Genomic DNA, 14,503 nt, shown 5'->3' with positions numbered 1-14,503 from the left:
TTTCATGAAGCTAGTAAAATATATATATTAAAAAAGAAACAAAAACAGAAGAGGAAGCAAAGTTTTAAATTCATTCTGCAAGGTGAGCATTGCCCTAATACCTTAACAAGACAAACACACTGTAGAAAAACAGAACTTCAGGCCAATACCCCTAATGACCACAGATGCAAATATATTACCAAACAAATATTATTACCAAACTGAATTCAAAATTATATTAAAGAAATGATTCACCATGATCAAATGATATATATTACCAGGACACAAAATGATTCAATATTCCAAATCAAACAATCTAAAACAACACATTAACACAAAAGCAAGGATAAAAACTATATGATCATCTCACAAGATGCACAAAAATATTTGACAAAATTCAACATTTGCTCAAGATAAAAATTTTCAAAAAAATGGGTATAGAGAAACATAACTCAACATAATAAAGGCCATATAAGAAAAACACACAACTAAACATAATACTAAATGAAGAAAAGCTGAAATCTTCTTCTTTATAATCAGAAACAAGACAAATATATCCACACTCACCACTTTAATTCAGTAGAGTACTAGAACTCTTACCCACAGCAATCATACAATAAGTTAAAAAAAAAATCCAAACTTGTAAGAAAGAAGCTGTCATATTTGCAGGAGACACAATTTATATATATATAGAGAGAGACAGAGAGAGATATCACCAAAGACTCCACCAAAAAAACTATGAGAATGAACAAATGCATAAGTTAAAGGATACAAAATTAATATACATAAATTGGTTGTTTCAAAATACAACTGAGAACAAAGTAGGGGAAAGAGAAATTGTATACACACAAAAATTACAATTGCATCAAAAAGACAAAAAGACCTAGAAATGAACTTAACCACAAAGGTTTCTACTCTGAAACTATAAAACACGGATGAAACAAATTCAAGAGAACACAACATGCCCATAGTTGACAAGAACGAATAATTTTAAAATTCCGCACTACAAAAAGCAAACTACAGATTCAATGCAACTCTATCAAAATTACAATAGATATTTTTCAAAGAACTGGAATAAATGAATTACAAGTGTATGGAAATTGCAAAACATTATGAAGAGCCAAAGCAATCTTAAGCAAAACAAAGCTGGAGGTAACACAATCACTGATTTCAAAATGTATGACAAATGTATAGCCATCAAAAGAGTGTGGTACAGGAACACAGACACATAGAACAATGGAACAGGAGAGGAAGCACAGAAGTAAACCCACAACTATAAGATCAAGTAACCTGCAACAAAGGAGGCATGAATAGTCAATTGGAAAAAGACAATCTCTTCAATAAATTGTGCAAGGAAGACGAGACAGCCAAATGCAAAAGAATCAAATGGAACCATTTTTTATATCATTAACAAATATGAGCACAAAATGGACCTGGAGTCATTAAACTCCTAAAAGAAAACATACATAGTAATCCGTGGCCATTGGCCTTAGCAACATTTTTCTATGTATGTCTCTTTAGGCAGAAGAAACAAAAGAAAAAAAAAAAAACTACTAGGAGTATGCTCAAAAAAAAAAAAAAATCTTTTACACGGCAAATGATACCATCAACAATACAAAAGGCAACCTACTGAATGGCAAAACCATATTTGCAAATGATATATCAGAGAAGCTTAATATTCAAAATCTGTAAAGAAATTATACAACTCAACACAAAAAACCAAACACTCCAATTAAAAAATGGGCAGAAGACCTAAATAGGCTTTATTCCAAAGAACTCATCCAACTGGCCAACAGAAACACGCAAAGATGCTCAACATCACTAATCATCAAGGAAATGCAAAATAAAACTAAAATCAGGTATCATCACCCACCAGTCACACTAGCTGGGATCAAAAAGCAATAACAGGTGCCGGCCAGGATGTGTAAAAAGGGAAGCCTCATGCACATTTAATGGGAGTGTACATTATGAAACTCTGTGAAAAATGTATGGTGGTTCCCCAAAAGCATTAAAAATAGAAATACCATGTTTTAGCAATTCCACTCCTAAGTATTTACACAAAGAAAACAAAACAACACATTCAAAAAGATATAGGCCTATGTTTATTGCCACATTGTTTACAATAGCGAACATATGGAGGTGACATAAGTGTCCATCCATAGATAAATGGATGAGGAAGATGTTTCATGTATGTGTGCGTATATATATATGTATATACACACACACAGGAATATAACTCAGCCATAGACGAGAATGAGAATGCCCCATTTGTGACCCACGGACGGGTGTGATGCTAAGTGAAATAAATCAGACAAAGACTAATACCATGTGGTTTTACTTATATGCGGAATCGCAACATCAAAACAAATGGACAAGAAAGCAAACAAACAGAAGGAAACCCATAAACGCAAAGAACAAACTGGTGGTGGACTGGGATGAGGAGAGAGAAGGGAACAATGGGTGAAGAAAATGTGAGGTAAAAACTTCCATTATGATATAAAAAGTCATGACAATTAAAGTATAGCAGAGGCAATATAGCCAAAGGTACTGAAATAGCATATTCTGTGATGACAGATGAGGGATGCACTTGTTGTGAGCACTGTATAATGTCAAGAGCTGTCACGTCACTATGTTGCTCACTTGAAGCTAATTTAACATTAATGTTAGCCAAATGTTGATAAAAACACTGGGTGTTATACACAACTAAGGAATCATTGAACATTATATCAAAAACTAATGATGTAAAAAAATGAATTAAAAAATAAAATTACTGTAAAAACAAACAAACAAAAACCCATTAAATTAAAAATGATTACTACCTGGGCACCTGGGTAGCTGAGTCCATTAAGCATCTGCCTTCGGCTCAGGTCATGAGCCTGGGGTCCTGGGATTGAGCCCCGCATCGGGCTCTCTGCTCAGTGGGGAGCCTGCTTCTCCCTCTCCCTCTGCCTTCTGGTGTGCACCCTCTCTCTCTCTCTGTCAAATAAATAAATAAAATCTTTAAAAAAATGATTAATAACTAACTTTTAAATCAGTATATAACATAGAAGCCAAAGGACAACTTCCAGATTCACTCTAGAGATCAAAATCACCTTGACCAAAATTAGACCAAAATTTGTCTACAAAGACAAAAAAACACACAAAGTTTTCTATTTCTATACTACAGAAACAAAAAACTTCAGACCAATATCCCTGATGAACATAGATGGAAAAATCCTCACCAAAACAAACTCAACAATACACTGAAAGAAGCATTAAAAAGAACAGGAGGATTTATTAAAGGGATGCAAAGAGAGTACAATATTGCAAATCATTCGGTGTGATACAAAACATAAAAGGGGAAGGATAAAATGTACAGGACCACTACAACTGATGCAAAAAAAAAAAACCCCATTTTTTAAAAAGTTTTTTTTTTTTTATTTTTTTATTGACAGAGAGAGAGAGTGAGAGCAGGAACACAAGCAGGGGGGGCGGGAGAGGGAGAAGCAGGCTCTCCACTGAGCTGGGAGCCTGATGTGGGGCTCGATCCCAGGACCCTGGGATCATGATCTGAGCCGAAGGCAGTCATCTAACCAACTGAGCCACCCAGGCACCCCACAAAAAAAAACATTTAACAAAAGTCAACACTTGTTCATGATAAAAAACTCTAAACTAAATTTAGAAGAAACATACCTCACCATACTGAAGGAAACATATGCAAAACAACACATGATATTGCCCTCAGTAGAAAAGAACTGAAATAATCAGAAATAGACAAAGATGTTCGCACTCATCAATTTTTTTCTCAACAGATTGCTGGAAGTTCTGGCAATGGCAATCAGACAAGAAAAAGAAATAAGACATAGAAAGTAAAAATGAGAAAAGTCATATTTAAAAAGACATGATATTATATATAGAAAATCTAAAGACTTCACCAAAGAACTCTTTAAACTGATAAATGAATTCAATAAAGATGTAGAATACAAAATTAATACACACAAATTCATTGCATTTCTACACAAGAATAAGGAGGTAGGAAAAAGAGAAAGAAAACAATCCCATTTACATTAAAACCCAAAAAACCAAAAACACAAAAAAGGCAGAAATGTAACCAAGAAAGTGAAAGAACTCTACTCTGAAAACCATAAAACACAGATGAAAGAAATTGAAGATAGCACAAATCAATGGAGAGAGATAGAACACCCATGGTGGAAGAATCAATAGTGTCAAAATGTCTTCTCTACCCAAAGCAATCGAAAGATTTAACGTGATTCCTATTAAAAGAATAATCATGTTTTCCACAGAACTAGAATAAATAATCCTAAAATGAGTATGAAATTACCAAAGACCCCAAAGAGCCAAAGCAATCTTGAGGAAGAAGAACAGAGTGGGAGTTATCACAGTCCCTGATTTCCTGATATACTAAAAATCTGTACATAACCAGAAGAGTATGGTTCTGGCACAAACAAGTGGACACATGGATACCTGGAACGACCTAGAGAGCCCAGAAATAAACCCACCATTATATTGTTCATTAGTCTAGGGCATAATGGACAAGAATAGACAAGGGGGAAAAGACAGCATGTTCATTATGCGGTGCTGGGGCAACTGGACAGCGTCACACAAAAGGACAGTGGACAATGTTCTTACACCATGTGCAAGAACAAACCCAAAGTGCAAAGGAGACCTGAAGGTGACCCCGGAAACCATCAAATTTGCTCAAGTAGAAGTAGGCAGTAATCTCTTGCACAGAGCCAGAGCAATAGTTTTCTAGATAGGTCTCCCCAGGCAAGAGAAACCAAAGCAAACATAAACTATTGAGAGCACACTGGCATGAAAAGCTTTTGCCCAACAAAGGGAAACATCAATGAAATGAAAGACACCCTGTTGAATGGCAGAAGTGCTTTGCAACTGATACATGCCATAGGGGGTTAATATCCAAACTGTATAACATGCTAGTACAACTCAACACCAAAAACCCCCAAATACTTCGTGAATAATTGGGCATAGTATTTTTTTTCCTGCCCTGCAAGGGAGAGATTCAGCTAGCCAACAGACCCAGGAAGAGATCCTCAACATCAGATATCATCAAGAAGACCCACTAGGAAACCCCATGAAATACCATCTCACACCAAGCACACTGTATAGGATCAAACATACAACAAATAGAAAGTGTTTGCAAAGATATCCGCAAGGGAACCCTTGTTCTCTCCTGGCAGGTATGTAAATTGGTGCAACTACAGGGGAAAAGACTATGGCAATTCTGCACAAAGTGAAAAAGTACATACCCCAGGATCCAGTGATTCCACTCCTAGGTATTTAGTCAGAGGAATGGAAAACCACTACTTCAAGAAGATATATGCACTCCTAAGTTTATCACTTCATTTTCTTTTGCAATATCCAAGATATGGAAGCAATTTCTGTATACATCAATAGAGGAATAGATAGGAAGCTGTGGTATATATTTACATGAAATATTACTCTGCCACAAGAGAGAATAAGACCTTGCCATTAATGACAACATGATTGGTCAAGAGGCTATTCTGCTAAGTGAAGCAAATCTCACAGTGGAAGACTAATACCATAAGATTTCACTTACATGTGGCTCTACAGAGCAAGAACAAAAATTTACAGAGTCCTTGAAAGTAGGAGCAAAGCAAGCCTTGCTGCTGGTCTTGGGTGCTTTTGTTAAATTTATTTCTTGCCTTTCGGCATTTACATGAATAACCTACATACTTTGAACTTAGAGATTAGGTCAGAGTGCTCTCTCTACAGCTTGTTGGGAAAGGGAAATTAAAATAGGCAAATGGAGCCAGATTTTGAGAAGAGAAATTTACATTGGATGTAAACATTAGTTTTTGTCTTCAGTCTAATTGGTTTGTTTTTTTTTTTTTTCATATCTTCAACAGGGTCCCAAAAGCTAGCCATAAGACAACTGAAAACTTCCTATAAAGAATTTTTTTTCTTTCAAATATAGCCAATGTAAAGGATCTAGCATCTGGCTATGATGAATAGGATCTTATTAATCTCAATACTAACTCAAACCAATAAGCACTTTTATGGGAAGACACAGGGGCAACTTTCCAGGCTTAGACCATGGACCCAAGAGGCATACTTGGAAAACACAGACGATGCATTTCCCATGACCCAAAATTTTACTCCCCAAAATAGTCTAAGACAGCAAAAGCCTCCATTGCACAGGCAGTAAAGATGGTGTAGAGAAAACAGGATGTTCAGTCTCCTACAAAAATGTGAGACATCTCTAGTCATAGACCCACTAATCTGTTACATGGGGCAGACACTACTGTAATGAGATTTTTCCAGCACTAATGGAGGTTATGATGACAGAGGTCCCTGATGGGCTGGGACCTCTTAGAACACACTCCCTTGTGAGCTGGCATGGGCGGACAATCAGAGTACTGCTTGTAAGTGTGAGTCTCAGAACCCCACTCGACTTGACGGGCCACCAAGGTGCACCCCGGTAAGTGAACCCTTGGAGTATGGAGACCAGAGAGAATATTCTCACTGGTCACAAACCAAAGCTCTTAGGACATGAAACGAGACAAAAGGATAAACCTCCTCCGGCTTTTACAGAGAGGACCCACAGCAAAGTCTGTCTAAACAGATGCAGGTTATGATGAGGACTGTGAACTCACCGGTCTGTGAGGCCAACTCAAACTACAGGCTGATTGGACCCGTGCCTGTGTTCTTTTCTACGGTAATTCTTTTTTTATGACAAATGACACAAAAGACAAGGACAAAGGAAAACTGTGGCCATCTCTGGATGGAAATGGAGCTCTCGAGCCACGAGAGCTCTACTGATGTCACCAGAGTCCTTAAAGCCAAGGAACTAGTTCCACAAATATTGTCTCCTGCTAGCCTAAATTGAGCCCGTGCAGGCAGAGATCCAGTAGGTGATGTGGTGGTGAGGCTTCTTCCCTTCTGTCACTTGTCGGATGTCCCACCATCTCTCAGCTGCAGCAGTCCGGCCAGTTAGCATTTATTCTGCCGACTCTACCAGCTGTTGAGGAGGAAAAATTACGCTCTGCCCTTCCAGATTCTCCCAGGTGATCTAAGAAGTAAATTGACAAGAGACAGATTAACAGGAGAAAAACAGAAAGTTTAATTCCGTGCACAGAGAGGCCTGATATTAACACTGAGATCCAAGGAAACCACCAAGGCAGGCAGCTTCGAGGCTTCTTTTAGACACAGAAATAATACATCTGTGATGAGTAGACAATACAAAGAAAACTTATGTTTGCAAGCTTCAATTTTCAAGAAATTCTAACAGAATTTGAGCTGGGGTAGTAAAATTTGTAAAACTAACAAGGCTTGTTTACACAGCCTTCTTAGCTCTGAATTCCAGATCTCTGGCGATACTGATGTCTCTTTACCACCTGGGAAAGGGAAGGTCCATTTTACATGGGAGATTTATTTTTTGCTTTGTGGAGATAAAGGGAGGTCAGGGTATTATTCTTGCACTGGCCATTTTATAAGGAACTGTAACTCAAAATAACCAATCTGCTGAGGTGGCATGTTTTGTGGTGGCCTGCCCTTGACCCCCCGTGTGCATCTGTGGAGGTTAGGGCTTGGACTGAGGCAGATGCCTGGAACCTCCAGTAGCCCACACCCATGACCCAGGCTCCCCTGACTCTTGCCAAGTTCCGGATCCCCAGCTCCCCTGAACTGTACTGTCAAGGCACCTGGAGTTGGGAGCCCTTCTGCCAGCCTCAAGAAGCCAGGCCCCAGCAGGTCAGGGTAGCTGGGTCTTGACCCCAAATACCTGCATAGGTTCAGTGTGGAAGGTACTGCCCCCAAATATCACCCTGGGGCAGTAGCTGCAAATTGGAGACAGTCCCTTACCATTTGGACTTGCTACCTGTGGGGTTCCAGAACTTTTCCAGAGGACAGGGCTCCCAGAGTCTCTTCTTAGAGGATGCCCTGGCGATACCCTGGCCAGCTCTCCCAGCCCTGCCCTGCCAAGGCAGTCCAGTCACCTGGAGCTCTGCCTTCAAAGGGGTTATTGCCCATTGGGTAGGCTAGGGCCTGTGGGTCCTCATACAGCTTTTCCCTGTGAAAATGAGTAAAGGAAACCTCATTTAAAAGGGAATCAGGAAGCCCTGAAAGGGGGGGGGGGGGCTCTCATGTACAAACCACTCCTTGCAGCCTGCATAACCAGAAGAAGGAAGAGAATTCTTATCTTGACAAGGTAAGACATCCTCACAGGAATTTTATCTCCTGCTTTTAAGAAAAAGAAGGAAGATCCCATTCAGCCCCAGCAGTAAGAACTAACCATTGCTTGCAGCCAGTGAGAAATTGCCACACCCTCAAGTTCTTATTCTTCAATGAACTTTTGTTCAAAATAACCCTCCCCACTTTTCTCCTAAAACCTAATAAAAGCTGACCTTCCTTTTGTGTCTTTGGACTAGCCATTGGTTTGCCATAGTTTGCTTGTCAAAGGAATTGCAAATTGCAATTCCTCTGCTATTCCTGAAGAAACTCATTTTGCTGGTAAAATAACTGGCTGTGAGTCCCTTTTAGGTTTTGAGCTCTGCTCTCTTTGTATTGTGTGTGAACTCTCTGGGTTTATTTGGGATCTGTTTTTGTTTTTATGAAGGCATCACCCTTCCTGGTGAGTATGCTTTTGTTTCTGTTGTTTGAAGCTTCCTGATAAGCTACTCATTGTAGTCAAAAGAGAGGAAAACACGTGATTCACATTGTTTTAGAATAGTTGTTCAAAAATAAGGCCTCTCATAGTTAAGACATTTTAGGGAATCCAAAGGCAGGTTAGGGTCCACCTGGCTCTTTAACCAGCATCTTGAGCCTTTCTTGAAAAATGCATAACCTTTTGAAGAATTTGGAATTGTAATAGCCATTCTGGTGAAACTTTTAGATAAATCCACCTTAAGGAGCCCCCTTAAAAGAGAGGATTACAAACCTCAGAAAGACAATGAAATGCATTCTTTGATTTATGTGCAGAATCTTCTAAAGACAAAAATGACTTTTTAAAAAGTTCTGAAAGGATCCTTATGGTATACAAATAAATACTTTAATAAAAGACTTTGGCCATCTTAGCAGGAAACATTAACTTAGTTGACCTGAACAATTTGGATCCCATTAAGTTGAACCCCTGAATAATGCAGGGGTTAGGGACACCAACCCCCACAGTGCCAAAAAGCCATGTATGACGTTTGACTCCCCCAAAACTTAACTACTAATAGCCTACTGTTGATGATGTAGGAAAGATGTTGGGGTTTGGAGCCCAAGGCCAAGAAAGAATTCTTGAGACATCTTTGGTGCAAAAAGGTGGTTCTATTAAAGCACAGGGATAGGACCCAAGGGCAGAAAGAGGGGCACTGGGGTCATGAGGAGTGACTGATTATATACTTTCAAGTTGGGAGGGGGTTAGGGATAGTGTAATTCTCTAAGGAATTTTGGAAGCAAGGTTGCCAGGACCTTGAGGGACTAGCTATTGTTAGGAAAACATCATTTATTACTGTTTAATAAGACCTGAGTCATGATCCTTCAGATGTACATCGGTGTGTCATATGCTTGGGGGATGATTACCAACATGTATCTTGGGAGATAGAGATAAAGGAAATTTCCAAAGGAATGTTTATATGTTATAGTAGACTCAGAATCCTGGGGGTCAGGCTAAGGTTGTCTTTTGCCCTTAACAAAGTATTAACACTTGAGGCAGCTGAGCTCCTAGAAGAAGGTCACTCTGCCTGTTTCAAGGACTAGTCAGTGGGCTGTAAGTAGTAAGGAAAGGTAATTTTTCTTTTGGCTTTGTTTTCCACATCATTGACAATAAGCCTTACCAATAACATAAGCAGTCAATTAACATATTTTGTATATGTATTATATACTGTATTCTTACAAAAAATCAGAGAAAAGGAAATATCATGACATAAATCGCAAGGAAGAGAAAATACATTTATAGGGGCACCTGGGTAGCTCAGTCGGTTAAGTGTCTGCCTTCAGCTCAGGGCATGATCCCAGGGTCCTGGGATGGAGCCCCACATTGGGCTCCCTGCTGGGTGGGGAGCCTGATTCTCCCTCTGCCTGCCACGCCCCCTGCTTGTGCATACTCCGTCAAATAAGTAAAATCTTTAAAAAAAAGGAAAAAAAATACATTTATAGTACGGAGGAGGGAGCAGAAGTCTAGTTAAGAACAAAGCACAAAGGGACAACTTGCAGCCTCCCCCCACCCCACTCTTTGGCGGGATATGTGTGACATTCTTCCAGGAAGCTCCCAACTATCTTAATGCCTTGCTAGAGGGAAAAACAACCTTAACTTGACAATGGCAAGGCCTCCTGTATCTCCTAGGTCCTCTTTAGCATATGAAAGTTCTTTTGAAAAACCTCCTTTTTTCCTTACCTCCTCCAACCCCACAGTATATAATCAGCCACCCCGCACAACCCCAGTGTTGCAGCTCTTTCTGCCCCTGGGTCCTGCCCCTGTGCTTTAATAAAACCACCTTTTTGCACCAAACATGTCTCAAGAATTCTTTCTTGGCCCTGGGCTCTGGACCCTACCCCAGCAAACCTCACCTGTATTCCAAAACCACATCAGTACTGTATTGTATTTATTGGGGAAATAAAAAAAAAAATCCACATGTAAGGGAAACTGCACAGTTCCAACCCACATTGTTCAAGGTGAACTTTATTGTCTCTTGAGTTTTGTACCTGAGACTTGGCTAAAATTTCTAAACAAAAGCTACAATATATCTGAATCTATATGTTGTGTATGTCTATGCTATATGTTACAGATGTGGGATATTTTTCTACCTCCAGATGGTATTACCAAAGTTAATTAGTAAAGAGGTCAATTTAATTGGCTTAAAGGAAATTAAACATTTATATAAATCAAATATCCTTTCAGAAACATATAAACTCAAATGTTTTTCAAGTTCATATGATCTGATATAATCTCTGATATATTGGTAGTTTAAGTTTATTGGTTTAATTTTTTTGTTGTTTTTTTAAGATTTTATTTATTTATTTGACAGAGAGAGACACAGCGAGAGAGGGAACACAAGCAGGGGGAGTGGGAGAGGGAGGTGCAGGCTTCCCGCTGAGCAGGGAGCCCGATGCAGGGCTTGATCCCAGGACCCCAGGATCATGACCTGAGCTGAAGGCAAATGCTTAGCGACTGAGCCACCCAGGCGCCCCCTGCTGGTTTAATTTTTAAAAAGGCATGTCTTCAGAGTTCTCAGCATTAAATATAATGCAGATAAACAATTTTTTCTACCTGAGCCTACTAATCAGATAGCCCAGACTATATATTACAAACTTGTCAACTTCTTGTTTTTAAAAGTATAGTCCCAGGCCATTGATGAATTATGATTAACACTTATATAAATAGAAAATATATGTATTGTCAATGTCTACATAGATATATATCTTCTATTTTATCTATAATTTATAAATGGATTCACTATAGATTATAAACAAAGTAATTTCATAAATCCTATAAAATGCAAAAGAGTAATGTATTGCATATACTGGAAATAGAAAATACATGTTAGTTTATTAAACTTATTTCAGTTACTTATACATATACATACACATACAAACACACGTATGTACCAGGCCATAAAACACACTTTCGTACTGTAGAATGATACAGCATGTCTGAAAGTCACTGCTCTTATATCACAGTAAATTGTGCAGCAAAAGTCTGTGTGGCCAGCTCAAAAGGCCAGCATAAGAACAACCACTTTTGGGCACCTGGGTGGCTCAGTCGTTAAGCATCTGCTTTCAGCTCGGGTCATGTTCCCAGAGTCCTGGGATTGAGCCCTGCATCAGGCTCCCTGCTCAGTGGGAAGCCTGCTTCTCCCTCTCTCACTCCCCCTGCTTGTGTTCCCTCTCTCTCTGTGTCTCTCTGTCAAATAAATAAAATCTTTAAAAAAAAAACAAAACCACTTTTTCCGTTTCATACATACACAGCGATAACTCCTCAAGACCAAGCTGTAATAGTCACTGTTCGATAGGCTCATGCTTCTTTGCCAGGCAGCAATCTATTTGAAAGAACTTCCTCCATTTCTTAGAACTACTTACAAAGCTGTTAATTCGGGTGGGGGCTCCCAGGTATTTATAACTCTGCCTTCAGTTTAGAAGTTGTTTTCCACATCTTTATTCTTCCTGCTTAACTTAGAGCAACGCTCTTCATCAATAGTGAGGGGATACTGTTGCCCCTGCCTGTTCTGTCTTCCCTAGTCTAACACAGATAGATCAGGATGAGCCTATAGACCTGAGTAAGCCTCATACTGTCCCCATTTCCAAGAAGTGTATGGTTCAGCTATATTATAGAGGAGTTTATATTCATTAAATGTAATGCATAAGCAATCACACTATCTTCTAAATCTGGAATTATTTGGGGACAACTGCCTTACAGTTCTTTTTAGAAAAGCTTTATAAGTTTTTTAAATTGAGAAAATAATATTTAAACTAATGAAGATGAAAATTATCAATTTTTTCCCTACAAAACTATTACAAATAATAATGGAAGAAAAGGACTATATGAAAAATACATAAGGAAAACAGAATGTGGTGAGGGTTTTTTTGGGGGGGATAAGGAAATGTATGAAGAACACGGTTGTTTTGGTAAAGGGAGAAAAAATGATTTCGTCCTCAAGTAAAATGATTGTTCTGGAATAAGGAAAAAGACAAGTGGAACCTAAATAGACACAGAAAATTATTGAAGGTTTATGGAAAAGAAATTTTATGTATGGGTAAGCTGGCTGAAAACTGAATTGTTATTATAAGGATTTTAAAACTGACCCTTAATACCAATAATGTACTTTTGTAAAACTAACTTTTTTATGTGTTAAAAGGGCAAAGTTTTCTTGGACTATTGGTCTGCTGCTGAAAAGATAGTGTGAACCATTTTTTTTCCCTTTTAAAGTAATGTACTTGGAAAGCAAAGACTTTGTTTTATCAAAATAATTTCCTGTACTTCATGCTATCTTTATCATCAAGTAGACAATCTTCTGGAGATTAAAAAAAGCTAAGTTTTGCTTACAACCACATGACCCATTGTATTTTTTTTTTTGTAGATTTTATTTATGTGTGAGAGAGAAAGAACAGAGAGTGAGAGGGAGAAGCAGACTCCTGGCTGAGCAGGGAGCCTAATGCAGGACTCGATCCCAGGACCCTGAGATCATGACCTGAGCAAAAGGCAGACGCTTAACCGCCTGAGCCACCCAGGTGCCCTGATCCTTTGTATTTGCCTTGGATATCTTTTATTGTTGCTTTGCTTGAGTAGACAATTAACTATTATTTCATAATAATCTGTGATCCTATTTGGTCAAGTGTCCAAAACCTATTGATTTTTTGTTTACAAATTTCTGAACATCAAATTCTAAATAGTCTTTTTGACCTAAAAGTAACTGATAAATTTCAAGAGTCCCTGACATTTTTCAAAAGATTTGTTCCCTTTCCTTATAAAAAGGGAGAGGTTTTACCGATTAGGATTAGTTGATATGTTAAATTACATGGGGAGCATCATCAAATGAGAAGTAGTATTATGCTTTGTGGTGTATTTGTATGGGTATACATTATAAGTGTCCTAGGAATTACAAAAAAATACCCCAAATTCTGTTATGTACTGGTATAATGTTATCAGTCATAATTCTAATTACTATCTTGAGATGTTGTGTGTCACAGAAATAACCAAATTTCCTTGCAAATACATCATAATGAACTCTTATTACCTCTCTAACCATTTCTATTTTTACATCTTTTGTCCTTTATGCCCACTTATTAAGTGCTTCATCTTCAAAGACATTCATGAGAAAGACTTTGACAAGTACTCTAGAATGAAGATTTGATAAATTTAAGATTATAACACTGAGAATTTCTAAAACTTTTTCTTTAAATTTTTTATTGTTATGTTAATCACCATACATTACATCATTAATTTTTGATGTAGTGTTCCATGATTCATTGTTTGTGCATAACACCCAATGCTCCACGCAGAACGTGCCCTCTTTAATACCCATCACCAGGCAAACCCATCCCCCCAGCCCCTCCCCTCTAGAACCCTCAGTTTGTTTTTCAGAGTCCATCGTCTCTCATGGTTCGTCTCCCCCTCCGATTTACTCCATTCATTCTTCCCCTCCTGCTATCTTCTTCTTCTTTTTCTTAACATATATTGCATTGTTTCAGAGGTACAGATCTGTGATTCAACAGTCTTGCACAATTCATAGCGCTCACCATAGCACTTACTCTCCCCAATGTCCATCACCCAGCCACCCCATCTCTCCCACCCTACCACTCCAGCAACACTCAGTTTGTTTCCTGAGATTAAGAATTCCTCATATCAGTGAGGTCATATGATACATGTCTTTCTCTGATTGACTTATTTCACTCACCATAACACCCTCCAGTTCCATCCACGTCATTGCAAATGGCAAGATCTCATTCGTTTTGATGGCTGCATAATATTCCTTTGTGTATATATACCACTCTTCTTTATCCATTCATCTGTCGATGGAAATCTTGGCTCTTTCCACAGTTTGGCTATTGTGGACATTGCTGC

General features: G+C 38.5%; 1 long non-coding RNA gene across 1 annotated transcript in view; it reads right to left on the bottom strand.

Moving 5' to 3' along the window:
* The window catches only part of LOC112830161 (uncharacterized), a 38,862-nt gene extending 32,077 nt beyond the window's left edge, over positions 1 to 6,785 (bottom strand). Inside the window, exons 1-2 of the long non-coding RNA XR_012380010.1 lie at positions 6,615 to 6,785; positions 2,799 to 2,955 (exon numbers count right to left, since the gene is read on the bottom strand). This is a non-coding gene — a long non-coding RNA (uncharacterized lncRNA). The remainder of the gene's footprint in view (positions 1 to 2,798; positions 2,956 to 6,614) is intronic.
* Between the last annotated feature and the right edge of the window lie 7,718 nt (positions 6,786 to 14,503).

Source organism: Callorhinus ursinus, unplaced genomic scaffold, assembly GCF_003265705.2.
Source record: "Callorhinus ursinus isolate GAN/ISIS: 27379988/994484 unplaced genomic scaffold, GSC_fseal_2.0 scaffold1, whole genome shotgun sequence".
NCBI lineage: Eukaryota > Metazoa > Chordata > Mammalia > Carnivora > Otariidae > Callorhinus > Callorhinus ursinus.
Note: the sequence above shows the minus strand (reverse complement) of the source record. Positions and strands in the feature narration are given on the sequence as shown.